General features: G+C 45.8%; 2 long non-coding RNA genes across 2 annotated transcripts; one reads left to right on the top strand and one right to left on the bottom strand.

Annotated features, from left to right (window-relative positions):
- The first annotated feature begins 345 nt into the window (after positions 1 to 345).
- On the top strand, positions 346 to 13,276 carry LOC111090625. The gene is made up of 4 exons (XR_005372456.1): positions 346 to 2,730; positions 3,215 to 3,282; positions 8,213 to 8,403; positions 12,921 to 13,276. It is a non-coding gene; the product is annotated as an uncharacterized LOC111090625 (long non-coding RNA).
- LOC102154359 lies at positions 12,646 to 21,070 on the bottom strand. Its single transcript, XR_005372455.1, has 3 exons — positions 21,004 to 21,070; positions 17,093 to 17,338; positions 12,646 to 13,047 (listed from the first exon to the last, which is right to left on the bottom strand). It is a non-coding gene; the product is annotated as an uncharacterized LOC102154359 (long non-coding RNA).
- Positions 21,071 to 27,811: the final 6,741 nt, after the last annotated feature.

Genomic DNA, 27,811 nt, shown 5'->3' with positions numbered 1-27,811 from the left:
AGGCAAGTAGAAGAGCAGGGCAGGCATGAGAGAAAATCAAAGAAGCACCTGCACCATGAACATACAAGCAGCCTAGCTGTCCTCACACGGACACACACACACACACACACACACACACACATACACATCTACACACATACATACAGACCTGCATGCACTCATTAACATCTACACGCCCATACACACCTGCGCATACATCTACACACACCCACACACATCTACACACCCATATACTTACACATCTACATACCCATACACACACCCACACATATCTGCACAGCCATACACACCTGCACACACACATACATCTACATACCCATACATATCTGCACACACATACATCTACACACCAGTGTGCGCACACACATCTACATACCCATACATGCCTGCACGCACACATACTTCTACACACACATATGTCTCACTGGCCCCAGACAGAGTTAGAATGGGCTGTCCTTCCTGAGAGCACCATGTACTGGCCATGTGATCACAAGCCACATCACCTTCATGAGCCTCAGGCTCCTTGTTGGCTAATTCCAGTCCTTACCTGGCTGGTTTGTTTTGAGGATTACATGAGATAATGTATTCCCAAGTGCTAGGTAAATGCGAAAATGCTGCACAAATAGTTCTTCTTATTAACACAATTATAGTCTGCACTGAACAATTTAGTACTTTTAAGCTATCTTGTATTTTTTACTAATTGCTTTTTGAATTAGTCTTATCTTGCCTACAAGACTGCCTCTTCCTCAAGGACCCAGTTGGTCTGCAGCCCCACAGTGCTGGCACAGCTCTGGGCACAGGGTTGGAGGTGCCTTGCCCAGCCAATGTGCCTGGCAACAGGCTCTGTGGGGCTCGTTTGGGGGTTCAATGGGATGGATTGGCCAGTAGTGGCTCTGCTAGCTTGTTAACAAGCCTTGCTGATTTGCAACGACGATGGGGATGGAATGATGCCCTTTATTGAGCATTAGTGACTGGCTGAGCCCTTGGTGAAGTACTTCCCAGACATGGACTCCTCTAACAGTCATGAGGATTATCTGAGAAAGGACTATTAGGATCTCCATTTTAGAGATGAGGAAATGAAACACAGAGAGGTTAAGCCATTTGCTGAAGGCCACCCCAGCCAGTGAGTGGTGGAGGAGAGATGCGAGGCTGAGTGTAGGGTCTGTGAGCTTGAACGTCGTGCTAGCCTAGAAGAGGCACTTTGGGCCAGATGGCCTTTGGGTTCTCTTGAAATCAGGATCTGTGGTCATCCGAAGGTTAGATGGGGAGATGGCTGAGTCTGAGAAAGCCAGGTGCTCTGGGGAGGAGCAGGGAGCCAGAACTTTTGCTGGGGGCTTGCCCCTGGCTCAGGTTCCCACTTGGAGCTGGGGTCCTCACTGGGGAAGGCTGGGAACAAGAGTCTGCTGAGTGGGGTGGGTGTTGTCTTGGGAGGCAAGTGGCGTGACAGAAGATCTGAGAGGCTTTTCAGTGGCTGACAGGGAGGCCCTGCCGTGTGGGCCCACTGGGAAGACCCAGATGGGCGGAGCTGGGGAGACTTTGTTGAGTTTTCTGTGTCCCCAAATAAAGGGTGAGCAACATGAGGAGGGCCGGGCCATTAACCTCCTAAAGGGGGAGAGGGATGATTTCTCTGTCCTGCTCAAGAAAGCTTCTCCCCAGATCCACCCTTCAGCCTACCAGGTGCTGGGCCCTGTGTTGGGTTCCCAGGGAGAGAGAAAGGGTAGGAAAAGACAGGGCTGGGGTTAACTTATGTAGAAGGATAAAAGCCTGTGACAACACCCAGGCCCCAAGGCTGTGAGTGACCAGCTCTTGAATGCAGGAGCCCGGCAGCCCTCCTGTGGCCCCCCTCTTCCCCATCCAGCTCCAACACTGACCCACAGTGTTGCAGTGATTGGTTTAGGGGTCTGCTCCCCGAATACTTAAACATTTTTGCAAGACTCCTGTCCAATACCCCATCAAACAAGACCTAGCCCCCAAACTTAGCCTTCCTGAGTATGGCCTCAGTGAGTGGCTGACTAGAAAAGAACTGGCAGGAGGGCTGCAGACCCAGAAAAGGAAAGATGATGGCAGGGAGAGGGAGTGGTTGGAGAGAAGAAGGCTGGGTTGAGTGTCCAGGGGTCTGTTAGGTGCCGAGGTGGTCCTCCTAGATTCAGAACTGTTTCCTTCTCCTCCTCAATAGTTTGGTCATCACATAGATCTAAGAAGGCAGAGGGACCTCTTTCTTCTGAATGAATGATCAGGAGCTAAGTAACCAAGGCCAACCATAACAAGTACAAAACTAAGAACCCAAGCAAAGCTCTGGGTCCTTCCACGCAGGGTGAAACCACTAGAGCCTTCCTCTGGTGTGGCTTCTAGGAGGATCCACAGAGTGTCACCTCTCCCACCTCCTATTCAATTCCTCGGCCACCTGGATCACAGTCTTCCTTTACCCTTCCTTATCCAAGCCAAATCCCCAAGCGGAGACAGTGCTTGCTTATAGAATGGATTCAGTTTAGGTCTTGAGGGATCAGAAGGGTGAGGGCTCAGCTCTGTACAATGCTCCTGCAAATAAAGGTCACTTTTGCCCTCCTTTCCCCCAATCTCTGGACAAAAAAAAAATCCCTCCAAATTCTCCAAGCCCAGGAGGAGCCAGCCAGTGATTCACATGGCCCGCAGAGGGCAGCAGAACACACCCCAAGGCCCTCTCCCTCCGAGGTGACGGACTCCAGCCCCATCCCCACCCCCTACATGCAGGTAGGTCTGACTTTGTTCTCTAGGAATTAGAAACCCTGAAGGTCTGAGAGGGGGTGGTGGCAGAGTTTCTTTAGTCCATTCTCAGATTTAATACTGGGGCCTCCTTCCTTTAAAAATAATAAAAATATATATCACAGATGCTTCCAATGTTGTCTTAAGTAGTTTTTGTTTTGTAATAACGCTACTCAAACATGTACAAACATAAAACTACTTGTGAACTCCTTATACTGATAACTCTCATACAAAGATAAACAGAAATAAAAATTCAAATTAAATGAGAACAAATCTACAAATGCAATCAAAGTTCAAAGTCATCTCATGAATGATAAATCACATGCCACACTCAAACCTCCAGAGCCCCAGACCTAGGGCACTGAAGTCTGCAGGCAGGGTTTTGGTGGTGTCCTCGTGGGTTTAGCTGATTTGTCCTCTGTTTGTGATGGAGTAATTTCATTCTCCCTTCCCTCTTCCTTTCAAATCACAGGGAAACATCCCAAGCACAGCATGTTGTGATTGATGCCATAGGACCTTTGCTTGGCACCAACTCACCAGGTATTTGTCACGGGGTCTACCCTTCCTTACTGGCTTGTGACAATTGAGACAGTATTGTTGCTTGTGAATTGTAAATACAAATACAAATGCAGACTCTGGAATTATGCATTTCATTTTAAGGTGGCTGGACACGCACAAAAATCACATACAAAAAACCCACACCATTGGGACACCTGGGTGGCTCAGTGGTTGGGCGTCTGCCTTCGGCTCAGGTCATGATCTCAGGATCTGGGATCGAGTCCCACACTGGGCTCCCCGTGGGGACCCTGCTTCTCCCTCTGCCTGTGTCTTTGCCTCTCTCTCCCGTGTCTCTCATGAATAAATAAATAAATCTTTAAAAAGCCACACCACTGATTGAGAATTCTTAAATAGCAAGGATGGGGAGTTCCTGGGTGGCTCAGTCAGTTAAGCCTCTGGCTTCAGCTCAGGTCATGATTCCACGGTCCTGGGATGAATCCTGATTCGGGTGGGCTCCTTGCTCCATGGGGAGTCTGCTTCTCCCTCTCCCTCTGCCCTGTTCCTGCACACTCACTCACTTTCTCTCAGAATAAATAAGTAAAATCCCTATAAATAAAATCCTTATTAAAAAAAAAAAAAGCTCTGGATGTCCAGAGCCCCATATGACAAATGTCATTTCCCCCAACCCGAGCTTTTTATTTATTTATTTTAAAGATTTTATTTATTTATTCTGAGAGACACAGAGAAAGGGAGGCAGAGACAGAAGCAGGCTCCATGCAGGGAGCCCGAGCCGAAGGCAGACGCTCAACCACTGAGCCACCCAGGCGTCCCAACAACCTGTGCTTTTTTATTTTAATAATAAATTTATTTTTTATTGGTGTTCAATTTGCCAACATACAGAATAACACCCAGTGCTCATCCTGTCAAGTGCCCCCCTCAGTGCCCGTCACCCAGTCACCCCCACCCCCTACCCTCCTCCCCTTCCACCACCCCTAGTTCGTTTCCCAGAGTTAGGAGTCTTTATGTTCTGTCTCCCTTTCTGATATTTCCTACCCATTTCTTCTCCCTTCCCTTATATTCCCTTTCACTATTATTTATATTCCCCAAATGAATGAGAACATATAATGTTTGTCCTTCTCCGATTGACTCATTTCACTTAGCATAATACCCTCCAGTTCCATCCACGTTGAAGCAAATGGTAGGTATTCGTCATTTCTAATAGCTGAGTAATATTCCATTGTATGCATAAACCACATCTTCTTAATCCATTCATCTTTTGATGGACACCGAGGCTCCTTCCACAGTTTGGCTATTGTGGACCTTGCTGCTAGAAACATCGGGGTGCAGGTATCCCAGCGTTTCATTGCATCTGTATCTTTGGAGTAAATCCCCAACAGTGCAATTGCTGGGTCGTAGGGCAGGTCTATTTTTAACTCTTTGAGGAACCTCCACAGTTTTCCAGAGTGGCTGCACCAGTTCACATTCCCACCAACAGTACAAGAGGGTTCCCTTTTCTCTGCATCCTCTCCAACAATTGTGGTTTCCTGTCTTGTTGATTTTCCCCATTCTCACTGGTGTGAGGTGGTATCTCATTGTGGTTTTGATTTGTATTTCCCTGATGGCCAGTGATGCAGAGCATTTTCTCATGTGCATGTTGGCCATGTCTATGTCTTCCTCTGTGAGATTTCTGTTCATGTCTTTTGCCCATTTCATGATTGGATTGTTTGTTTCTTTGGTGTTGAGTTTAATAAGTTCTTTATAGATCTTGGAAACTCAACCTGTGCTTTATACAGATGAGCACGAAACCTCAGAGAGGAGAGAGTTGGCTTAGCCAAGGTCTAGGGCTAGTCAGTCAGGTCAGCTTGAGAGCTCTGAGACTCTCTCACTTTGCACACTACTAGCTCCTAGGAGCACACTCAGGCTGCCCCTTCTAGGCTGGGGGTTCTCCTTGGGATTAGTCATTGGCTTTTGGGTAGTTCCCTGCAGGTTTTAAGTAGCCATTTTACAAAATTTGGAATATGAAAGAAATTGAATACACAGCACTGCCGCAAGTGAAAAGAAATTGTTTAAAGCACTTCCAGACTCTAGGGTCTGAAAAGAAAGCCCAGTCTGCACCTTTCTGTATGTTCTCATTTTCTATATGTGTGTGTGTGTATGTGTGTGTGTGTGTGTGTGTATTTACTAAGTCTTATGGATATTGAGTTCTTATTGGATAGTCTTTTCAGGCCCTGGGGAAAATAGGCCATATCACCCCCAGCTCCAGGGGCAGGTTTTGAATTTGAGGCCTAATAATTCCCAAAGGGTCCATGGATAGAATTCGAGAGGTGTGAGAACCTGAATGGGAGAAAACTACAGCTTTATTTTCCCTCACCTATGACTAGAAGTTAGTACTTCCTTAAAATGTAAATGTTGGCAACCAAAGATTAACAATAGCAGCACCAGGGACTTTGCCAGAACCAGAAGTCAGACATTCTCACAGGACCTTATAGGAATGGTAGGTACTATGAAATACTATTAACACTCACCACCACTTTGAAATAATATTAGATTGGACATTATATTATGTTATTTAACTACCAATAAAGAGCAGATACTGTGTTTCTATATTACAAGTATTTTAAAATATTTTAATAACGGCCTCTCAGTATAATTGGTTTCCTTTCTGATCTCATGTACTTTATTTTAGGCATTTGAAAATATTATTCTAGCCTGTCAAAGGAGATCACACACCAGAAAAGTACCTTCATCTGGGGGAAACAAATCTGTAGAGAGTTACATCAACTACAAACTGGGCACATCCTGGGGTTCGGTGTGTGTATTATCTTTAACTCTGGCAACAATAAAGTGGACAGTGTTATCCTCCTTTTATACACGAGGAAGCTGCCTAATATCACACGCTCCACAAAACAATAAATATGTTGAGTCCTTTAATAGAAATAGGGACAAAATGAGGGCAACACCATGTCTGATTTTGCTTACTACCATGTCCCCATGCCTGGCACCTCTCAGATGCTCAGTTTATGTTGAATAACTGGATGAGGAGACATTCAGTAGCCCTGCCAGGGGTGAGATAGAAAAGGCTTCAGAGGAAAAAGTTGGGATGAGCCCTGGGTCTTGGGGAAATGCAGGCTGGTGTAAGCCAATCACGGTACTCTGTTGCCCAGGCCAATTTCAAACGGGGCCTGTTACTTAGCATTGGCCCGTGAGATGCAAGGGAAAGTTCATCCAGGATCGGTTCTGCCTCTTGACATTGGAATGGGAGGCAAAGATACTTGGAGCCACTGCAGCCACCTTGTCCCCTTGAGAATGGCAGAGATGGGGCAAGGCCCTCGGCTCTCAGCAATGCTATAAACCTCTGAACTAAACGTCCCTCAGCTTCCTTCCTCTGGGCCTCTAATGAGGGGCAATCATAAGAAAGGTTATATTTAAATCTGTTTGAGTTGTTTTCTATGCCTTATAGTTAAATGCATCCTAGTGATAGAGTGTGTACACACAAGGAGGCAGGGGCTATATCAGGAACAGCTTCCAGGTGATTCTAAAGAGCCTATGGCTCACCCCTAGAGGTGATGATGTGGGTGAGCAGGGTGAAGGACAAAATAATTGGAAGAAGGGACTGAGATGGTGTGATTTATATTCTAGAAAGAATACTTTGGAGGTAATGTAGAGGATGGGATAGTGAAAATTTGGTTAATAAATAAAATGGTAATGGTGCAAATATGGTGAATAAGGAAACTGGGTGGGGCCTTTATCTGCTCTCAGTTTGAGGAAAGAGAAATGGAGTCAGTAAGCATGTTCAGATTAGAAATTTGTTGTAGATCTCAACTTGCAGGGGACCCCCAAACTCACATACCTCACAGTGGACAGGCTGCTGGAGATGGTGCTCAGGATAGTGACACTGAGACCTCACCAACACCAGTGAGGCCAGCAGCATCATTAAACCAAGGGATTCATCTGAACCAGGCCATTTTCGTTTCTGGAATCTTCCCTTTTGGTGTACACTATTCTTTGAAAATCATCTTTCCGATTTAAGTGGTTACTCTCAATGAACCAGAATGCCCCCTCTCCCCACTTTTTTCTGAATAAAAGATCGCTTGCTATGTTTGAGTGTGTGGGTCTGGTTCTAGGCCTATCCTGGAGACAGAGGTGCTGCTTGTGGTGGACAGAAGAGTGGCCTGGGAATCAGAAGGCCCCATTCTGGCTCCTGCTTCTGCCCCTATCTGGCCGGGCACTGTCAGACATACCTTACCCCCTCTCCATGCTGCAGTGTCCTTGCCTATGAATAGTGGTATTGGCCCCACATTCTCTGTGTTCCTTCCTGGTTCCCACACCCCTGGGTTCTGAAACTGCCCCCCGCCCCCATTGGGCTGCATCTTTTATGTGCAATGGTTCTTCAGAAGGAGGGGATGGGATTCCTCAGAATAAAATATATTGTTCTCAGTTAGGTTTGGGGCCAGTGGTCAGCTGAATATTAAGTATTTTTAAAGCCCCTACTATGTGCTTGGTACCATGCATGAGGAGGCATCCTCAAGAAAAAGGTAGGTTCCACTCTCTAGTAGTTGCCGAAGACCTATGTGCGCCCTTCTCCACACACAAACATGCATCTGCACAAACATACATGTACCATATGCCCACACAGACATGAAGTGGTGGGAGCAGTGGTTAATTTCTTGTGGTAGTTCTGGGAAGGGAGAAGTCACTGCTTCAGTGTTGGACAGTCCATGAAAGCTTCCTAGAGGTATTGAGTCAAGTATCTTGCCAAAGGATGGTAGGGTCTAGCTAATGGTCTATTAGCCATTGTGGACTGATTATACTCCTCCAAATATTTGTATGGTTGAAGTCCTAAACCCCAGTACCAGAGAATGTAACTGTATTTGGAAATAGGGTCTTTAAAGAGGTAATTAAGTTAAAATGGGGTCATTGTGGGGGGGGGGCCTAATCCAATATGACCAGTGTCTTTCTAAAAAAAGATTAGGACACAGACATATACAGAAGGAAGATGATGTGAAGACACAGGGAGAAGATGGCCATCTCCAAGCCAAAGGAGACAGACCCTATGAGCCAGGCATGGCTTTAGGTGCAGGGTTATGAAGTGCCTCCTCCTCCAGAGCTTTCATACTGGGGAAGGCAAGGAGCAGGCAACAGAGAAATAAATACAAAAGCAAGGTAAGTCCAGACTGTGATGTGGCTGTGAAGGGAAGCAAGCAGAAGGTAAAGATGTGGTGGAGACAGGGGAGGGACAGGGCCAGCTTTAGGTGGAATGGTCAGGGGAGGGTCCCTGAGGGGCTGCTACCCCGGGCATGAGGACTAGATAGCCAGCTCAAGAACATTCTAGGGGGGTGTCACAAGCTGGAGCAGGGGCTTGGAGGTAGGGTGTGCTGGGGCGTTTGAAAACCCCCTGGCTCTGTCAGTTGTGCAAGAATATGGTGGGATGACATGAGCTCCCTGAGCCCTGGCAGGGACTCCCAACAGGCAGACCATTGTAAGCTCCAAGAGAAGGTTGGGACAAAATAGTTTAACTCCCATATTTAAAAGATCATTCTGTGCCACGTGATCCAGTAATTCTACTTTCAGGTATATACCTCAAAGAATTAAAAGCAGAGGGGCACCTGGGTGGCTTAGTTGCTTAAGCATCTGCCTTTGGCTCAGGTCATGGTCCTGGTATCCTGCAATGGAGCCCCACATCCCTGGGATCTATCCCCACATCGGGCTCCCTGCTCAGTGGGAAGCATGCTTCTCCCTCTCCCTTGGCCTCCCTCTCCCTCTGCCTCCTGCTTCCCCTGCTTGTGCTCTCTATCAAATAAATAAATAAATAAATAAATAAATAAATAAATAAATAAAATCTTAAAAAAAAAAAAGAATTGAAAGCAGAGAATTGAACAGATACTTGTATACCCACATTCAAGCTGCACTATTCACAAGAGCCAAAAGGCAGAAGCAACCCAAGCATCGGCCAGCAGAAGGATGGATAAATAAAATGCAATATACCCATACATTGGCATATTATCCAGTCTTGAAAAGAAATTCTGACCTGTGCTACAACATGGTTGAACCTGAAGACATTATAATAAGTGAAAGAGCCAGACCCAAAACGACAACCATCATGTGACTCCACTTCCATGAAGTACCTAGAAGAGGCAAACTGATAGAAAAGAGAGTGGTGGTTGTAGGGGGGTAGGTCAGGAGAGAAGGGAATGGGTGGTTAGTGCTACAGGGTGCAGAGTTTCAGTTTGGGAGGATGAAAATCATCTGGAGATGGATGGTGGTCACAGTCATTCACTATTAGGAATGTCCTTAATGCCTGGATACTTAAAGATGGTTAAAATGGTAGATTTTAGGTGTATTTTACCACAAAAAAAAAAAAAAAAAAAAAGATCAGGGGCACCTGGGTGACTCAGTGGTTGAGCATCTGCCTTTGGATCCTGGGATCCAGTCCGCATAGGGTTTCCTGTATGAAGCCTGCTTCTCCCTCTGCCTATGTCTCTGCCTCTGTCTCTCATGAATAAAGAAATAAAATCTTAAAATTAAGGAAGGAAGGGAGGGAGGGAGGAAGGAAGGGAGGGAGGAAGGAAGAAAGGAAGGAAAGGAGGAAGAAAGAAGAAAGAAAGAAAAAGAAAGAAAGAAAGAGAAAGAGAAGAAAGAAAGAAAGAAAAAGAAAAAGAAAGAAGAGAAAGAAAGAAAGATAGATAGAAAGAAAGAAGAAAAAAGAAAAAAGAAAAGAAAGAAAGATCCATCAGGGGCAGCCTGGGTGGCTCAGCGGTTTAGCGCTGCCTTCAGCCCCAGGGATCGACACTCGTGGAGACCTAGGATCGAGTCCCACGTCGGGCTCCCTGCATGGAGCCTGCTTCTCCCTCTGCCTGTGTCTCTGCCTGTGTGTGTGTGTGTGTGTGTGTGTGTGTGTGTGTGTGTGTGTCATGAATAAATAAGTAAAATTTAAAGAAAGATCAGTCTGGTTGCAGCTCAGGCGGGGAGTGAGGCACAGCCTGGAAAAATGTGGGCCGGCCGGGCGTCTCCCCAGTGCTCCGTCCTGGGGAGCAGAGGCTGCCCCCAGCATTCCCATCCAAGCACTTCCCATGCCCCAGTGTCGGGGACCTTGAGCCTGCAGCGGAAGCCAGGACTTCAGCTCTCGGTCCAGGCTCCCCGGTTTGGGACTCACACGGCAGCCTCCAGCCTCGCAGGTGGCTGTCATCTGGTCGCCCAGCTGGGGAGGCCGCGGGGCGGAGGCCGGGGGCAGCTGCTGCCCAGACCCCTTGCAGCCTGCCCAGGGCGGAGCGGCCGCGCGGCAGCAGACAGCTCCTGCAGGCTCCTTCCTGCGCGCCGCCCGCGGTGCTGCCTGGGCAGGCCCGCACCGGGGAATCACCCGGCCCTGGAAAAAAAAAAGGCGAGAGAGGGAGAAAAGCAGCACCATTAAAATCTTAGTGTATGAATAATTACATTTTAAAAATCCCCACATTTTTTTTTACATCAAAAGGAATTCTGTAATCAGAGGTTTAATTTGCAGATTTAGTGGCATTTGGCAGGTTAAAAGTAGGTGCTGTGAAGTGAGTAAGCGTGGGATTTGGGGCTGGAAGCAAAGAATGGGGGAATCTGCTCAGCCAGAAATCCCGGCTTTGAGCTGCCTCTGAGCTTCGCGCAGCCTCACTTCCTCTGCCCACCGCCGCCCTCGGACCGCGCTACTTTCTCCTTAGGGGGCGGGGGTGGGGGTGGGGGGGGGCTGAGGGACGCGAGAGCGAGAGGGATCTAGCCCTCCAGCCTCCCGACCTTGCCTCCTCCTTCTTCTTCAAAATAGCTTAATTGTGGAGGGGTTTTTTTTCTTTTGATTATTTGCTCATCGCAAAACAAAACAAAGCAAAAAACAAAAACAACCCACACCAAAATCCTGAAAATACAGAAAAGCAAAAAGAAAAAAAAAAGAAAAGAAAAGAAAAGAAAACAAAGATCACCTGTAGTTTCACTGCCTGAAGGTAGGCGTGACTTTTTCCTCCTCTCTAAAATACTGTGGATAAAAAAAATCCCTTTGCCAACTAGCTCAGGCTTTACAGATGTGCAGGCTTATTATTCTCACCCCTACTTTTCCCTCCTCTCCTCTGGGAGTCTCCCTCTCTTTCCTTCCCCATGAGAAACAAAACAAAGCAGGAGCTTTGACACAAGAAGTCCAGGAAGGGAGATTTTGGCCTGAGAACCTTTCCAAAGCTGATGCTGGCAGAGCAGCCTGGGGGAAGGGGCTCAGAGCAGGGCGATCCTGGCTGGGGGATGGGATGGCCTGGGGGAGCAGGGACCCAGAAGGGTGATTCTAGGGCAAACTTCCCGTGGGAGGGAAGGAAAAAAGCGTGAGTGGGCAGTGTTTGCCCCCCCCCCCCATATCAATTACTCACTGGATGTGGGCTCACCCCAGAATGGGGGACATGGGGTGATGGGACTGTCCTCAGCTGAGACTATTTCTACGTAGTAGGGCTCAGGACTGCCTGCAGCTGAAGTCCCAACAGCTGCGGAGGGGTAGGGGGTGGTGGTAGTTGTATGTCCTTCGGTCCCTGAACAGGGTGTGAGAGACAGAGGGTTTCTGGAACCCATCAAGGGCAAAAATCTAGAACCAGCGCAAGGCAGCTGCTCCCAGAGAAACTGCCAGTTGCCAGGCAGTGTCAAAATGCGTTGGTGAAGACAAATGTAGGAAGGAGACAACAGTTGGGGTTGTCCAGCAGCTCACCAAGATAGGACCAAAGTCCTGGGCCCCTCTGGCTGTTTGGCAGGGGTGGGGGGCAGGACAGGCACTTTCAGGGGGCTGAAGGCAAACCCCAGAGTGGGAACAATGAGTGAGCCTTTCGTGAAGAGGCTGCTGGCCCCACAGCCCCTGTCAGCACTCCTCTGTGGAATCTTCCTCATCACAGACTCTGCATGTATCTGGCAAATATTAACAGCTACCATTAATTTAGCGGGACTGTCTTATCCCCCAAGAAACTGGAGCTCTGCTCTTGGACCAAAGCCAGAAAATGAGACTAAAAGAGGTTGAGAAACTTGCCCAGGCTCACAGGTAGGAAATGGCAGAAAAGGAGGTTCAAAACCAGACACTCCAACTCCAAGGCTCTAACGCACATCTACTGGCTCTTGTGACCATGTTTCTCCAACTCATGATGATGAGCTACATTTTTTAAAGTATAGTGGATTGAAGGGCCACCAAGGTGATTAGAATCATGCGCTTGGATCACACCAGATGGAAGGACATGGTCTTCCAGATTAATTGTAGCAAGAAATTATATAGTATTATATAATACTTCTTATTATATAAGTTGTGTTTTTAGTTTAGAATAGAATTGCCATATTCTCTACAGTAAGCCAGTGTATTTCATGAATAATTAAATAGATCAAGGTTTTAAATATGTATATTTTATATTTTTTATTAATATGACCCCCTCAAAATTATTTCAATTGAAAGAATTCTTTTTGAATTATTTAAAAACCACCTTTTCACTTAATAATAGGAGCAAACGGGCTGGTTAGGATCTTCTTTATCAGGTTCAACATCAGGTGTATTTCCATATTCTGTTTCTGTCACCAGTACAATGTAGCAAAGGAGAAAAGATCAATTTCCTACTTTGTATTGTTTGTGTTGTGTTTTTACTGTAGTTATTCTGATGGTTGGGAATTAATTTATTCATTATGAACAGCTCTTCTCTCAATGTTTTTAGAAATTCTCTTCATAAGGAGGCTGCTTAATTGTGTGGTTCTATGATTCAAATCCAGCGTGGGAGCACATGATTCTGCTTTTTCTTTGAAACTTCCTTCTGGATCCATGAAGATGATATGGGGGAGTAGCTATGTTTAGGATACAAAAAATGTTGAATCATGTCACCAATATATTGGTGAACATATGTCAGAACATGCAATGAGGCTGATCATGATCATTGAAGAATCACACCAGAGTCAATTGTTCAATCCCATCGATAGAGGTTATATTAGATGTCACATGTGTGTATTAGGTAATGCTTCCTACCATTTTTCAAGATGGCATATCATTTTTAAAAAGCAGAGTGTCGAAATTATATCAATGGCACGTATATGAATGTGTCTGGTGTTTTTCTTAAGTAGATATTTTCAATATTTTTAGAGCAAAAATATGGCTAATAGAGCTTGAGCTTTTCTGATGCAACACCTACTAACATCCCATAGCACACAGGCTGCACCTTGGTCTCTGTGACATATTGGTAAAATCATGCTAATTTGATCAAATGCACAAAAAGTAGCAAATGCCATGGATTCCATGGTAAAAGACTTGTGCTTTAGACATGCATTCTAGGAAAAACCGTAACAGGTTCAGGGATAGACTATATTGATAAAGTTTTTAAGGGTCCAGTGGTTTGAACCACGATCAGATTAACCTTCCAAAAAAAGGACAACTTACTGCACCTTTAAACTCCTGCTTCTGAGAAAGAAACGTAAACATTCTTTGGGTTTCCGAAGCTATATATTCCATGCTTAGGAATCCCACTGTGGTTCATTTATTAGGTGTGAGGGAAGGCTGCTAGCTTTGAGTGGGGCCCGGAGCAAAAGCAGGCTCTACAGGTCTAGACTATAGAACAAGCAGCCCTGCTGCTGGCTAGTACACCCTGGGAGATTGCATGGCATCAGACACATCTATGGTCTATGTCTGTGGAGCTTCTGTACACCCCAATAAAAGAGCAACAACACAATACTTAGGGTTCTGCAGCAAGTTCAAGGCATTTGCAGCGGAGAGCCATGTACCATTATTGCAAAAACAGCTCCTGACATGTTAGTAGGTTCTTGCAGAAATTTAGCCTCTCTGATCCTGGTAGTCAAGGGGCCATGAATACTATTAGAGCCCTAAGTCACAAGGCTGGGGAGGGAAGCAGCAGAAATCTATCATAAAATAAAAGTGATACATTGGGGTTTGGGCTGAAGTGGGTTCAGGGGGGATAAGGGAGCTGCACAAATGGATGACCCTGGCATGCATATCAGTCATCACTATGGTACCAACACGTCTCCCTCAGCTCCTATGTCTCATCTTCATGTGATCTAGATTTGTTTCCTTACTGATAAAATCTGGATAAAAGAGACATCCTTCAAGCCCCCCACCCCCCTCCGCCCCCGGGAATGTTGTGAGAGTTAAATAAGATAATAGACAAGGGAAAATTGAAAAGTTAAAATTACAAAATAAATTATAATTAAATACTATCACAGATGAAACTTGAGTAAGGCTTGACTTGAGCCAGGTTGTAAAGGTGAGAAGAACTTGCCCTAATCCCAGGACTGGAAGGCTCTCTGGGACTTTTCAGACTAGGGTCCATGTCTCTGGAGGAATCCTTCCGGGTAGTGAGGGGGCTCCTGACTCTTGCTCCTGCTGTCTCTAAACTAGTTCTGCTTAGATCTGTTGTTACAATGGGCACAGGACCAGATTAAGACCTTAAACGGCCCTGAATACTGAGAAGACCCAGAAGCTCCCATCCCTACTTACTGACATTAAAGTGGCTCATCTAAATAAAATAAAGTGGCTCATCTCTAGTCTTGCTGATGGAAACATTTTGGTGCATTATTCAAATGGAACTTTCTCTCTCCTTCTCCCTATTTGTCCAGTGTTCTGAGCACATGCTTAGTATGCTTTTTGGATACTCTCAGCATTGACTGGGGTTTCACAGAAAGATTCATTTAAAAAGAAAGTTTCAAAAAAATTTTAAAAAATTAAAAATAAATAAATAAATAAAAAGAAAGTTTCAGGAGCATCTGGGTGGCTCAGTGGTTGAGCGTCTGCCTTGGGCTCAGGTTGTAATCCCCGGGTCCTGGGATCAGGTCCCACATCAGGCTCCCTGAAGGGGAGCTTCTCCCTCTGCCTATGTCTCTACCTCTCTCTGTGTCTCTCATGAATAAACAAAATCTTTTTTTAAAGGGTGCCTGGGTGGCTCAATTGGTTTCACATACTACTCTTGATTTCGGCTCAGGTTGTGATCTTGGGGATGATGAGATAGAGTTCTGCACGCTGAGCCTGGGATCTTTCTCCCTCTCCCTATGCCCCTCTCCCTGCTTGTGGTCTAAAAATAAATAAATAAATAAATAAAATCTTATAAAAAAAGAAAAAAGGGAAGTTGCACTGTTTAAACTTTTGATTGAATCTACTGTCCACTTAAATCCCCTTGCCAATGGCTCAGCAAACATTTTCCTAACTCTGGCTTAAATACTTCCCATACTATTTACTATCCACCGAATGACCCTGGCACATCTTCAGATTATTATTAGAAAGTCTGGTAGTGAGGCCAAACACATCACCTTCTAGCTTCTACCATTGGGTCTCCGTCTGCCCTCAGGGTTCTGCTGAATATGTTTAATCCCCCTTCCACTGTCTGCCTCGGCTCAGCCAGGTGCTTGGGTGGGGTTCTTGGAGTCAGCCTGTCTCTTCTCTTTCTCTCCAACCCTGAGTCCTCAAAGTCTCCCCAGTTAGTGATAATAATAATAATAGCCCCAAATAAGTGGACTCACTGCATGCCAGGTGCCAAAGTCACACAGCTAGAGGATTTTAGAGCCAAATGCTAGTTTGTCTGATCCCAGGGTCTCTATTTTTAGCCTCTACATTATGATTTTAACTTCTCATCTAGTCTGAAACAACTTCAAAGTGTAGTCTCCTCAAAACATTTAGAACAATTGGTATAGGAAAAAAAATTCAAATACCCTCCAGCCTTTGACATGAGCATTGTCTAGAGCCTGAGATACTAAATCAAGGAGTCTTCACTTGTCAGTCAAAGGCCCTGCCCCTATGTTAGATCTGTTCATGCTTCTCCTTTAAGGAGGCATCTCTTAGGTGAGGGGGCAGGGCTGTAGCTAACTATGTCCTTTGGCAGCAGGGAAGAGTCACTGGATCTGCTGAATGTTCTCTGGATTATCACTAACATCTGCAGTGATCTCCTGTCCATCTGTGTGATATTTTCCCCATAGGAAGTTCATGGCTGAGGTGTCATTGGCACCTCACTAAAGCCAAGGCAGGTGGGGACTTCTGACTTGTGAGCTTTGGTCTTATGACCGTGCTCTCACTCTAAGGACAGCTGGGTAAGGAATTTCATAAGTTTCTGCTTCCTTAGTGTGAGGTGGGCTCTTCTCACCAAGATTTATAAGTAGGGAATTCTTCCCACATAGGAAGAGAGATCAAATGTGATGAACCAAAATGTGTCCACACCTCCGTAGGTATGAAATTCCCAAGTCTTTTTCTTTAATGAATCAACTCATATTTAACTCATATTTATCAAGTCCAAGGTCCCTGTAAGGAACAGTGAATGGGAAGGTTACTGTCTCATTTAGTTGAAACCTCAGATCTCCAATGTACTCAAGGTCTTTCGGTTCCTGTATGCACTAAGCCTACACTGAGCTCTTTATTTAAAAGACCAGAGATCAGATTGGGGGGTGAGAGGAATTCAAGTGATTGGCCTTACCCTCTCAGATTTAAAACACCCAATGATTAAAATCCTCAACTCTCATCCTAATACAGGGCTTACACAGGGCTGTCACTGTGGTATTCCTAAAACATAAAATTGTGTCACCTCCACAGCTCAGGAATCATTGATTAATCTCCATTACTTAGAGGCTAACCCATTCATTCATTCATTTATCTATATCCATTCATCCACTTAAAGTGTATCTGTGCCTATTATGTGCCAGGTATAGTGCTAGACAATTGAGACATAAAGATGAAAGCCATGGGCTCAGCCCCCCGGGAGATCAGAGGGTACAAGGAGATAGACATGAACACAGTTACATTCGGAGAGGCGGGAACACATGCAGCAGTGTGTCCTTAATGCTTCTTGCTGAAATGCCCTCCTCAGTAGGCACACCACTCCCCCTCCATGCCCCACACCTATACCTATATCCTGTAAATCCTGCGCTTCCTTCGAATCTAATCTAGACATCTCCCCGGGAGATCTTCGGTGTTTCTCTGTGTTCTGAATGCTGGAATCTCCTAGAGAGTGGTATACGGTGGGGCAGGAGGGCCCATGGCATTTTTACTGTGTTTCCTGCAACACCCTGTAGAACACACTCTTAGCATCTAACAGGATGATTCCTCTGGTTTCTCTTCCCACAAAATCAACACATGTTTGGTGATGCCTTTCTGGAAGATGAAAACACATTTTCATTTTTCAGTACCTGAATATGATGTGGTTACTCCCCAAAGTCACATTCACCATATGCTCTGCACCTGGTAGGCCCTCAGTGACCATCTGTGGGGTTTGTTCAGGGGCTCATCTCCTGCCTCAACCAGGCCCACATAGGGCAGGGCTCCCCAAGTCAGGGGCTCCCTAAGACAGCTGGGGGCTAAGGGAGAGCTTTGCTGCTTGGGGGGATGCTCCGCCTCCATCAGCTCTAAGTGAGGAATCTGAGCCCAGAAGATAAAATGGTTTTCTGCCTGATGGAACTTGCCGCTTCTCAGATTGGCCAGCGGAGCTTTGGTTTCCGGCCAAGTCCATGGTGGGCTTCCCTGCTTTGATGTGGTTTTACAAGGAAAACATCCGCAAATGAGCAACAACTAACAGAATCTCTTTCTCTCTTAGTCCACCTTGAGTTTTTTAAAAAGAAGTGCTAATTAGCTTCTTGGAGTTGGTTGGGGCTGGAAGCCACCGCCCCTCTAGAGGAGACAAGGGTATAGGGCTTCAGAGTCGGAATAAAAGTATATGTTTAGATGAATGTGAGATCTCCAAACAGTTACTCAAACTTGTGTCATTGGTGGTAAGGGGAAGGGAGGTAATTTGGAATTAGGACATGTGGGCCCTGAATCACTCAGGCTCTACCTCTTGGTTAAGGTATAGCATTTTGTTTCTGAGCCTCGGCTTTCTCATCCATAAAATGGAAAGGCCAGTCAAATCACCACCTCTGTACTAATAAACTCCAATGAAATGGTACCTGTCAAAGCCCTGTGTAATCTGTACGGCTCTATCCACAGTAGGTATTAACCAGGGACAAATAACCAACCCCAAAATAAGACAAAAAAATTGTTTATGAATATCAGAGGTGTGGATCCCTGGGTGGCTCAGCGATTTAGCGCCTGCCTTAGGCCCAGGGCGTGATCCTGGAGACCCGGGATTGATTCCCGTGTCAGGCTCCCTGAGTGGAGCCTGCTTCTCCCTCTGCCTGTGTCTCTGCCTCTCTCTCTCTCTCTCTCTCTGTCTCTCATGAATAAATAAATAAAATCTTTAAAAATATATATCAGAGGAAAAACATGTTGATCAACTCTTTTTGAAAAAAAAAAAAGGCTTTTCATTGAACTAGATACACTTTGTATCACAATGGCAATAACAAAAGAGCTTACACAAATAAATTTAATGCTAAAAACATTTAAACCTGTCTCTTTTTTTGTCATTGTTCTTGCAGAACATTTTAACTTTTTATTTTTAAGCGATTATAGATTCACAGGAGGTTGCAAAAACAATGTGTAGGGAGGTCTATGCACCTTTTGCCCAGCCTATCCCGAGCCTACTCCCTACATCTTACAGAGCCTCTCAAACCAGGCAGCTGACATTGGCATCATCCAGAGAATTTGCTTAGATCTCACCGGTTTTACAAGCACTCATTTGTGTCTGTGTATACATAGCTCTGTGCAATTATCAAACATGTAGCTTTGTGTAACCACCTCTACCATCAAGATTCAGAACTGTTCTATCACCACAGGGCCCCCGTTGCCAGCCCTTCATAGATTCTCATCCTTTCCCCAGTCTCCAGGTCTCCAGCCCTGGTAACCACTGATCTCTTCTCTATCACTATGGTTTTGATAGTTCAAGAATGTTATATAAGTGGATCATACAATATGTAACCGTTTGAAATTGTTTTTTTTTAACTTAGCATAATCTGCTTGAGGTCCCCATGCAAGTTGTTGCATGTATCAATAGTTTATACATTTCCTTTGCTGAGTAGGATTGATGATGCAGAGGTACCTTGGTTTGTTTAGACCCTAAAGGACAATTGGGTTGCAACTATTTCTTATAAAAGAAGGGAAGCATTGTTTGGTTCTATCAATAGATATTTATGGAGTCACCCCATGCATCATGTTCTACCATAAGTATTGTAGCAATTGAGAGAAAGATGATAAACCCACAAAGAGAATGATTGGAGGAGGTAATTAAGGGTGTGAAGGAACCAAAAGACCAGCAGAGCAGAGTGTGCAGGACTCCTTCAGAGGGGAGGTTGGAGGGGGCCCCTCTGAGGGAACTTCATTTAAATCAAGACCTGAATGAGGAGGAATCAACCCTTCAAAAAGCCCTGGTAGGAACATTCTAGGCAGAAAGAACAGCAAGAGCAAATACCCTGAGTGGGCCTGTGCCTGGCTGTTTGGGAAACGAAAGGGGGCGCAGGAAACATGAAGGCAGGCTTAGGAGTGACCGAAGAAGCAGGCAGGGCTAGATCAGGCAAGGCCTGTAACCTGCAGAGAAGAGTTTGGATTTTATTCTAAGGATTTTGAGTAAGGGTAGACATGATGCCATTAATCTTTTAGAAGATCACTCTAGAGTCTAGGGACAAACTCTATTTTAAGCCTCTAGGTGTAATTTCCCTGAGTAACTACTCATTTATTATTCACAAACCTTTGAACTAGAATTGAATGCTAACAGCCTGAGTAGCTACTGGTCATGTGGGACTAGCCCCTCTCAGTCGAAGGGGAGTCCCTGGAGGATATACAGGGACAAACATTTTCTGCAGCTCCCAAGCCAGTGGCTCAACAAGTATAGATTCACACAGAAGAATCTGTGAATGTTTTTTTAATAGATACCCATTGATTTCACTTGGACTCTGTTAGAACTTGCTACCCTCCCCCTGCCTGTGCCACTGTGCACCTGGCTCCCATCCCTTAGTCCCCAGTCAATGGCAGAGGTGAGAAGAGAAGGGATGAGTGAGCAGAAGAAAGGGAGATACTTCATCAGGCCTTAGAGAGCTCTTGGTCTGCTTGAGGGATTGGTGGCTGGGTTAGGAAAGAGAGAGAGAATGAGAGAGAGTAGAACAAGAAAAGAGCAGTGCAGGCTGACATGGGAGACAGGAAGGGACATTAAGAGTCCAGGCCCAGCCCTGGTAGTGGGGAACAGTCACTTTGCCCCTCTGGACTTGTGTGCCCTCATCAATGGACTGTATGTTCTGGTCAGAGGATGATTTCTATCTGTAGGACAAGCCAGTTCAGGACAAACATGCCTTTCTCTGTGGCTGACCTGCCGGAGTGAGAGTGAAGGGATATTGAGGTCAGGCAAATGTGGGACTATCTCCCTCCTTCAACATAGTGGGGTAGAGTCTAGAAACTGAACGATCTCTAAAAGCCAACACCAGAAATTGACCGTGTGCATACAGGTTGCCTTACGGCCTCCAATTCTGGATAACTCATATTAAGAGAATCTGGTATACAAAAATTTAATTTGCCTAACTGATAGACGAGGGCAGGCCAGGCAAACCATGACCTACATGCCAAATCTAGCCCACTGCCTATTTTGGTATGGCCCACAATCTAAGAATGGTTTTATATTTTTAAATAGTTGTGGGGGGAGGGTGGGGAAATCAAAAGATGAATGACATTTTGTCACTGTAAAAATGATATGAAACTCAAATTTCAGTGTCCATAAAGTTCCATTAGAACACACTGATTTGTTTAAGTCCTGTCTATGGTTGATTTTGTGCTCCAAGGGCAGAGATGAATAGTCTGACAGCCTAAAATATGTCCTTTCCAGGCTTCTACAAAAGTTTGCAGATCCCTGTGGTGGGCAGGCTCTAAATGGCCCCATGACTGTTGCTTTCAGGTGTTCTCACCTCTGTGGAATCCCTCCCCTTGAGCGTGGACAGGACCTGTGACTGACTTCTAACCAATAGAATGCAGCAAAGGCTGCCACGCCCCCTGATGACGCCACACAGGGCTGTAAGCCCGCCTTGCTACCAGACTGGCTCCCTTTGCAGCTTTGGCAAAGCCACCTGCTGTGTTGTGAGCCGCCTTACAGAGAGACTCCTGTGACAAGAAACCGGGGGTTGGCAGCAGAAAAGAGCAGGCAAGGGACTGAAGCCCTCATCCAACGACGGGCAAGGACTGAAATCCCGCCAACTGCCACAGGAGCTTGGAAGTAGATCTTTCCCCAGTCCAACTTCAGGGACCCCAGCGCTGGGTGACACTGCCTACAGCCTTGTAGGAGATCCCAAAGTAGATCTTAGCTGAGCCCAAACTCCTGACCAACAGAAACTGTGAAATAATAAATATGTGGGCTTTTAAATTTTTTTATTACTAAGTAGAGCTAACATAGAATGTTCTGTTAGTTTCATCTGTACAACAATGTGATTTGATCATTATACTACGCAGTGCTCACCGTGGTTAGCGTAGTCACCATACAACGTTATTACAGTATTATTAACTATGTTCCCTCTGTTGTACTTTTCATCTCTGTGACTTATTTTGTAGCTGAAGGTTTGTACCTTTTAATCCCCTTCACCTTAAATGTGTGTTGCTAAATTTGTGATAATATTGTTTCACGGCAATAGGTAGCTAGGGGATCGGAATTCAGATTCCCTCAAATATGGAGCATTCAGTGGGATTCCCTTCACACAGACAGGATTTCTACACATTCCGAGGAAAGCAGAGAAGTGAGGTGAGGCTGTGGCAGCCCTGGGTGTGGCAGGAGGACCAAGTTCATCAGATCCTGGGATAGTTAGAAGAGATTACTAAGAACAATCCTATTTTAGATGAATCACTAAAAAGCCTTTCATTAAGGGTGTTACCAAGTGGGCAGGACTGGAACAATGTGAATTCCCTAGATGTGTTTAGGGTCCTGGGGTCCTGTGGCCCAGGGGCACACTGTCTGCCTGGCTCTGAATTGCTGCAAGGTCATGGCCCTGGTGAGCTGGGCAGACCACAGAAATTTGAGGACTCCCTGCAACCCAAGACTTGAAATCTTAGCCTAGGGTCAGGATTATGCAGTCTACGCTGTGGATGTTCTCAGGTATTCTGTAGGGGCCATCACTTAATCATGAAGAAGCCCTCCCTACCGCCTTCTTGACCGGACAGCCCTACAACCTTAGAACCATCTATGGTAAGAAAGTAGAGCCCTGATAAACTGAAGAGGGCAGGAAGTAGGGAGCTCCAGCCTCTACCTAGAAGCTAAAGGATGTGGATACATGGGGATACAAAGAACGATTTGATTATGAAATTTAGGACAATAAACTAAAGATGCAGTAGATATTTTTAAACAAAGTCCAGAACCTTTGTCAATCTCCAAGTTAGGAAACATCACCATGGGATTTCAGGAGAGAGCTGTCAAGGGGCCAGTATGCGCAGGATGTCCGGTGGGTGGCTAGGATCACTACTGAGCTGTGACTGCAAATGGGCTTCCCCTTCTAGATCAGCCTCAAGGTCCTGCCATCCACCTGCCAACCTTGAGGCAGAATCAAGAGGATTGATCTGCCAGGGTTTCTAACAACTAGAAGAAACCATGAATATTAATTTTTTTTGACAACTAACTGCCCTTTTGTTTTAAAATTCCTGAGCCGGGTGCCTTGGTGGTTCAGTCGGTTAAGCAATGTTCATTGAGCATCTACTGTACTCCAGGCACTGTCTTAAATGCTGGAAATACAAAAGTAGACAAGATGGACTTGCTTCTAGCATCGGGCAGCCTTGGGGAGTTTCAAATTACACAATGGCAGTAATAATAGCTTTGGTTATTTTGACTATTACAGTTATTGTAATTTATAGCATAGATCCTCCATTACAGCCTTTTCTGTCCTTGCTGTTAAAATTTTCAAACACCTGTTTGAAAGAGTTCTCCATGAGCCTCATTAACAATTGAACTTCATGAGCTCCACCTGCCGTGTGCCCCAAGATTATCCATGGATATAAGAGAGTCTTTGTAAAGCACTATCATTGAGGATGAGATGGATAGTTCAGTGAAGACCAACTTAGCATACACTTCACTGCAGCTCTGCAATGTGCTCACTTTGAAATCAAATAAAACTATTGTGTGCCAATGCTTTGGGAAATAGACATGTATTTTTTCAAATAAAAATGTATATTTGGGATCCCTGGGTGGCGCAGCGGTTTAGCGCCTGCCTTTGGCCCAGGGCGCGATCCTGGAGACCTGGGATCGAATCCCACGTTGGGCTCCCAGGTGCATGGAGCCTGCTTCTCCCTCTGCCTATGTCTCTGCCTCTCTCTCTCTCTCTCTCTGTGACTATCATATATAAATAGAAATTTTTAAAAATGTATATTTATTATAAAACAAAACTCTAATGTAAAGAATGAAAGACTATTATGAGTCTTTTTAAAATTTATGCATTTGTTGTTCAAAAGATGAAAACTTAGAGAAATGTAAAGAGTCACCTTTGCCTTTACTCCACATGCCCTGACCCTCCCCACCTGCCCAATGCACAATAAAAGATGACCACTGTTGATAGCAGCTGTGGATCCTTTAAGCTTTTCTGTGCATGGAAATGTATAGATTTCTGAATTAAAAATGGAATATTACATCCACTTTTTAAAAATGCATTTCTCCCCCCCTCAATACTACATGGTTCAGCCAAACAGCAGGCATATTACCCCCAGACTGCATGAAGTCACCTAACAGTTTTGAAAGTGGTGTAGTGTTCTATTAAAGACTGTTGCACAATATTTAACCAGTTCTCCACTGATGGACAATCAGACAGCAAACAATCATTTACCAGCAACGCTGTGATAGTTATTCTTGTACAAAAATAGGTGCATTTTTGAATAAATATGCCCGTGGGATAAATTCTTAGAAGTGGATTTTTTGTGTGTGTGTGTGACCTGGCATTATAATGTTTTGATAATGAGCCGTAATAGACAAAGTGCTAACCATGGTTTCGGGAGCCCCAACAAGTTCCTGCTCTCTTGCACAGCTCACTGCACCTCTGAAACTCAGATTCCTCACCACTGAAATGAGGATGCTAATCCTCCATTGACCCATTTCATTGGGGGGGTGCAGAGATCAATTGAAATAAAAAATACAGGGGCGCTTTGAAGGAAATGAAGTGCTAAACAGATGGGGGAATGGGTGGTAGTGTTATTACTATTATCCCTTGGGGTGTAAGCATGGGAGGGGCAATGAAATTCCTTACATGAATTTAATTAACTTTAATTTTTAAATTCTGCCAAAATATTCTGGGAGTACAATGGGGGGTAGTTACAGGTGCCAGGGCCATGGACTCAAAACAAACATGAGACTTTGCTGGCAGAGACTCCAGAGTCTGCAAGTATCCAGAGGGCTCTTGCCCTAGACTTACCCTGGGGCCTCAGAGGCCAGATTGAGACCAGAAGTTCGGGGTCAAGGGAGGCTAGTTCCGACATGCTCTGTGGAAGAGTCTAATATCAATTAGAGCCATCCAACTCGCAAGAGTTTACCCTAAGAGAGAAACTCCCATCATTGGAAGCATTCAAAGACAGGCAGATGAACCCCTGTTGGGGTCACACAGGGAGATATCCTGCAGGAAAACTGCCACCAGGACTACTTGATTGGGCCTCTTTTCTGAGAGACCATCTCAGGAAAAGCAGGCCGAAGACTCTGACTGGCACCTGTGCATGGGCCAGTCCCCAACCTGGCCATCATTTGAAGTCTCTTTGTTATTTAGCCACCACTCTGTGGGCTCTATTCCTCAAAGATTTTGCCTACCACCAAATAAACCACTATTACTATGAAACAATGAAGGTCCAGTCATTATTTATCAAATCAGAGCCTCCTCTTCCTATAAAATAACCAGGGGGGCAGCCCAGGTGGCTCAGCAGTTTAGCACTGCCTTTGGCCCAAGGTGTGATCCTGGGGACCCAGGACCGAGTCCCACGTGGGACTCCCTGCATGGAGCCTGCTTCTCCCTCTGCCTGTGTCTCTGCCTCTCTCTCTCTCTCTCTCTCTCTCTCTCTCTCTGTTTTTCATGAATAAATAAAAAAATTTTTTAAATTAAAATAACCAGGGTTGCTGCTCTCAACTTATATGATTACAGCCCCAAATGACACTTAATTCAGAGAAGTTGATTGAGTTATTAAAGGCCACACAGCCAGGAAAGTTGCCGAGCCAGGACTGGAAGCTGGACCATCTGAACCTGCATCCTTCCCCCTGAAGCAGAGCGCTGGACGCCTCTCCGGGATGCTAGTTCTAAAGTGCGCTCACTTGTAGTTAGAAGACAGAGTTTAAATCCCAACCTCGCTGCTTTCTAGTTGTACAAGCTTCTGGAAAATGAGACCAAGGACACTGTGCACTGAGAGTGGCTCTGAAGAGCGGATGAGACCAGAAATCCTCTACCATTACATAAAGGGGAGGCTCTTTTTCAGTGATTGAATATGAAAGGAAAGGGATAAGATGTGAGGGGTAGAAATCTGCACAAGCATTCAGCATTAGCATGACTGCCTTTTCCTGGAGCCAGAAATTGCTAAATGTGGGGTTAGCCTCTGCAGGCAGGAGACAAGGTTCCCCACCATGGAGCCAGATCTGTCCAGGAGGAAGAGATAAGGACCTTGATACTTCCTGCTGCCTCTTTGAGGAGCCTCAGGAGCAAAGTTGGCTGTGTAAGGAGAGCCAAGTGATCTAAGGCCAAGGACGCTGTGCTTCCTTAATTTGGAAATTCATATTTTAATGTCTCTGAACAGTTAGGATAGATGAGGGCATCTGGTGTACAGTTTTTCTTTTATGGTTACAGTCTCTGGAATGATCTGTCTATCAGTGCCTGGATGGTGCTTGAAGCCCTGCCCCACACAGGGCCCAGGGAGTCCTCCAATCAAGAAAACTCCGCCCCCCCTTCTCTTTACAGGAAACTGAGGCCCAGAGAAGGTGAATGACAAGTCCAGAGTCAGGGAGCTAGAGTAAGCCTGAGTAGGGCCTCAGAGCCGCTGTGTGCTCTCTCAAATTCTGGAGGCTGGGACGCTGAGGCGCCCCACCTGCTGTGAGCAGAAGAAGGGCTGCGGGACCCTGTCCCTTCCAGGGGTCCTGAGGGGAGTCAGCCCTTAGGCAGTTAGAGAGAGCCTCTTCATTATCTTCTCAGAGCCCTGACAAACCACAGCAGTACCATCTGTCAGCTGTCTTAACCTTGCTACGTGCCAGGCATGGCACTGAGCTCATGGCACGCCACCCTTGCAGGTAGAGGCACAGCTGTCCCATTTTACAGATAAGGAGTGTAAGGCTCAGACCAGGCCTGTAGCTTGGCTAAGTCACACAGCTAGGAAGTGGTGGGGTCAAGGTTTGAATCCAGTGTTCATCAGAAAATGTCATCAGACAAAAGAGGACAACGATGTGCATCATCCTTGAGGTTGGTCTGAGGGTAAAATAGCCAAGGCATAAGGCAGCAATGCCTGGGTATCAGTGCCAGAGTTTCTGACTCAGAAAGTTTCTGACATTCTGGGGTGGGCCTGAGAATTTCTAACAAGGTTGCAGATAATGCTGAGGCTGCCCCTGGTTGGACTCCGTGGTGGAGCCACTGCTATGTTATGTTTCTCTCACCACTACTAACTCACACCTCATCTGGGCTCAGGGAGTGAGATGAGGAAGGACTCTATGGTCTGAAAAACTGGGTTTTGATTTTCCTGTTGTTGTTTTTTTTTTTTAATCTCCCTGTGACCTTCTTTAAATTGCCTAATTTCTCAGAGCCTCAGGGAATTCTCTGGAAAATGCAGATGCTAAAACCTACTTCCTAGATTGCTGAGATTATAACCATAAACCCACCTGGGATGTAGTAGGAGCTCAATAAGTTACCCTGTGTCTGGCACACAGTGGTTTCTCTTTGATTTCTGCTTTTCCACCAGGCCTCTGGACTCCTGGGCCAGGATATTTGAAACTCTGAGGGTTGGCTCTGTTCTTTAAAAACTATTCCTAGGGATGCCTGGGTGGCTCAGTGGTTGAGTGTCTGTCTTCGGCTCCGGGTATGATCCTGGAGTCCAGGGACTGAGTCCCGCATCAGGCTCCCTGCATAGAGCCTGCTTCTCCCTCTGCCTGTGTCTCTGCCTCTATCTCTGTGTTTCTTATGAATAAATAAATACAATCTTTTAAAAAAATTATTCCTAAAGGCAGCATCAGACTGCTTAAGAGGCCTGCAGTTGAGGATTGCCCCAATCTCAGAGCCCACATTAAACAACACAGCAAGGGAGAGCAGGGAGGCAGCAAGAGAAAAAGCTGTAAGATCTGGAAACCGCCTGTAGATTAACCCCTTAGTGACCTAGGGCAGTGGACTCTAATCCCTGACAGCTGTAGGCTCTGGGCTTTGTCACATGGGAAGAAGTGGGAGGAAGCAGCTGACTCTTGGGTCCTTACCTGCCAAAGCTGGGCTGGGCTGCCTGGTGCACAGGTGCTGGGGCTGTGGGGTTTTGATCTTGCACAGAGCCTGGCAGCTTGCAGGTGGGACTGCCAGCATCTGCTCAGCGGACTGGGTGCATGCCTGGCCCCATCTGCTCAGCTCACCTCTGCCTATGTTCCCTCCCTCCTAGAGGGCTGCTGAAGGGTCCCTAAGGGGCAGTCCAGCTCCCTCCCACCCAAGCTCTGAGAGAGATGCATGGGTGTGCTGTCAGTGTGCCCACATCCTTGGGCAGTTCACATTCTTTAACTCATCTCAGTTTCAATCTTATCAGGGCCACCCTATTGGC

Source organism: Canis lupus, chromosome 17 (genome assembly GCF_011100685.1).
Source record: "Canis lupus familiaris isolate Mischka breed German Shepherd chromosome 17, alternate assembly UU_Cfam_GSD_1.0, whole genome shotgun sequence".
Lineage (NCBI taxonomy): Eukaryota > Metazoa > Chordata > Mammalia > Carnivora > Canidae > Canis > Canis lupus.
This window is presented reverse-complemented; position numbering and strand designations above follow the sequence as displayed.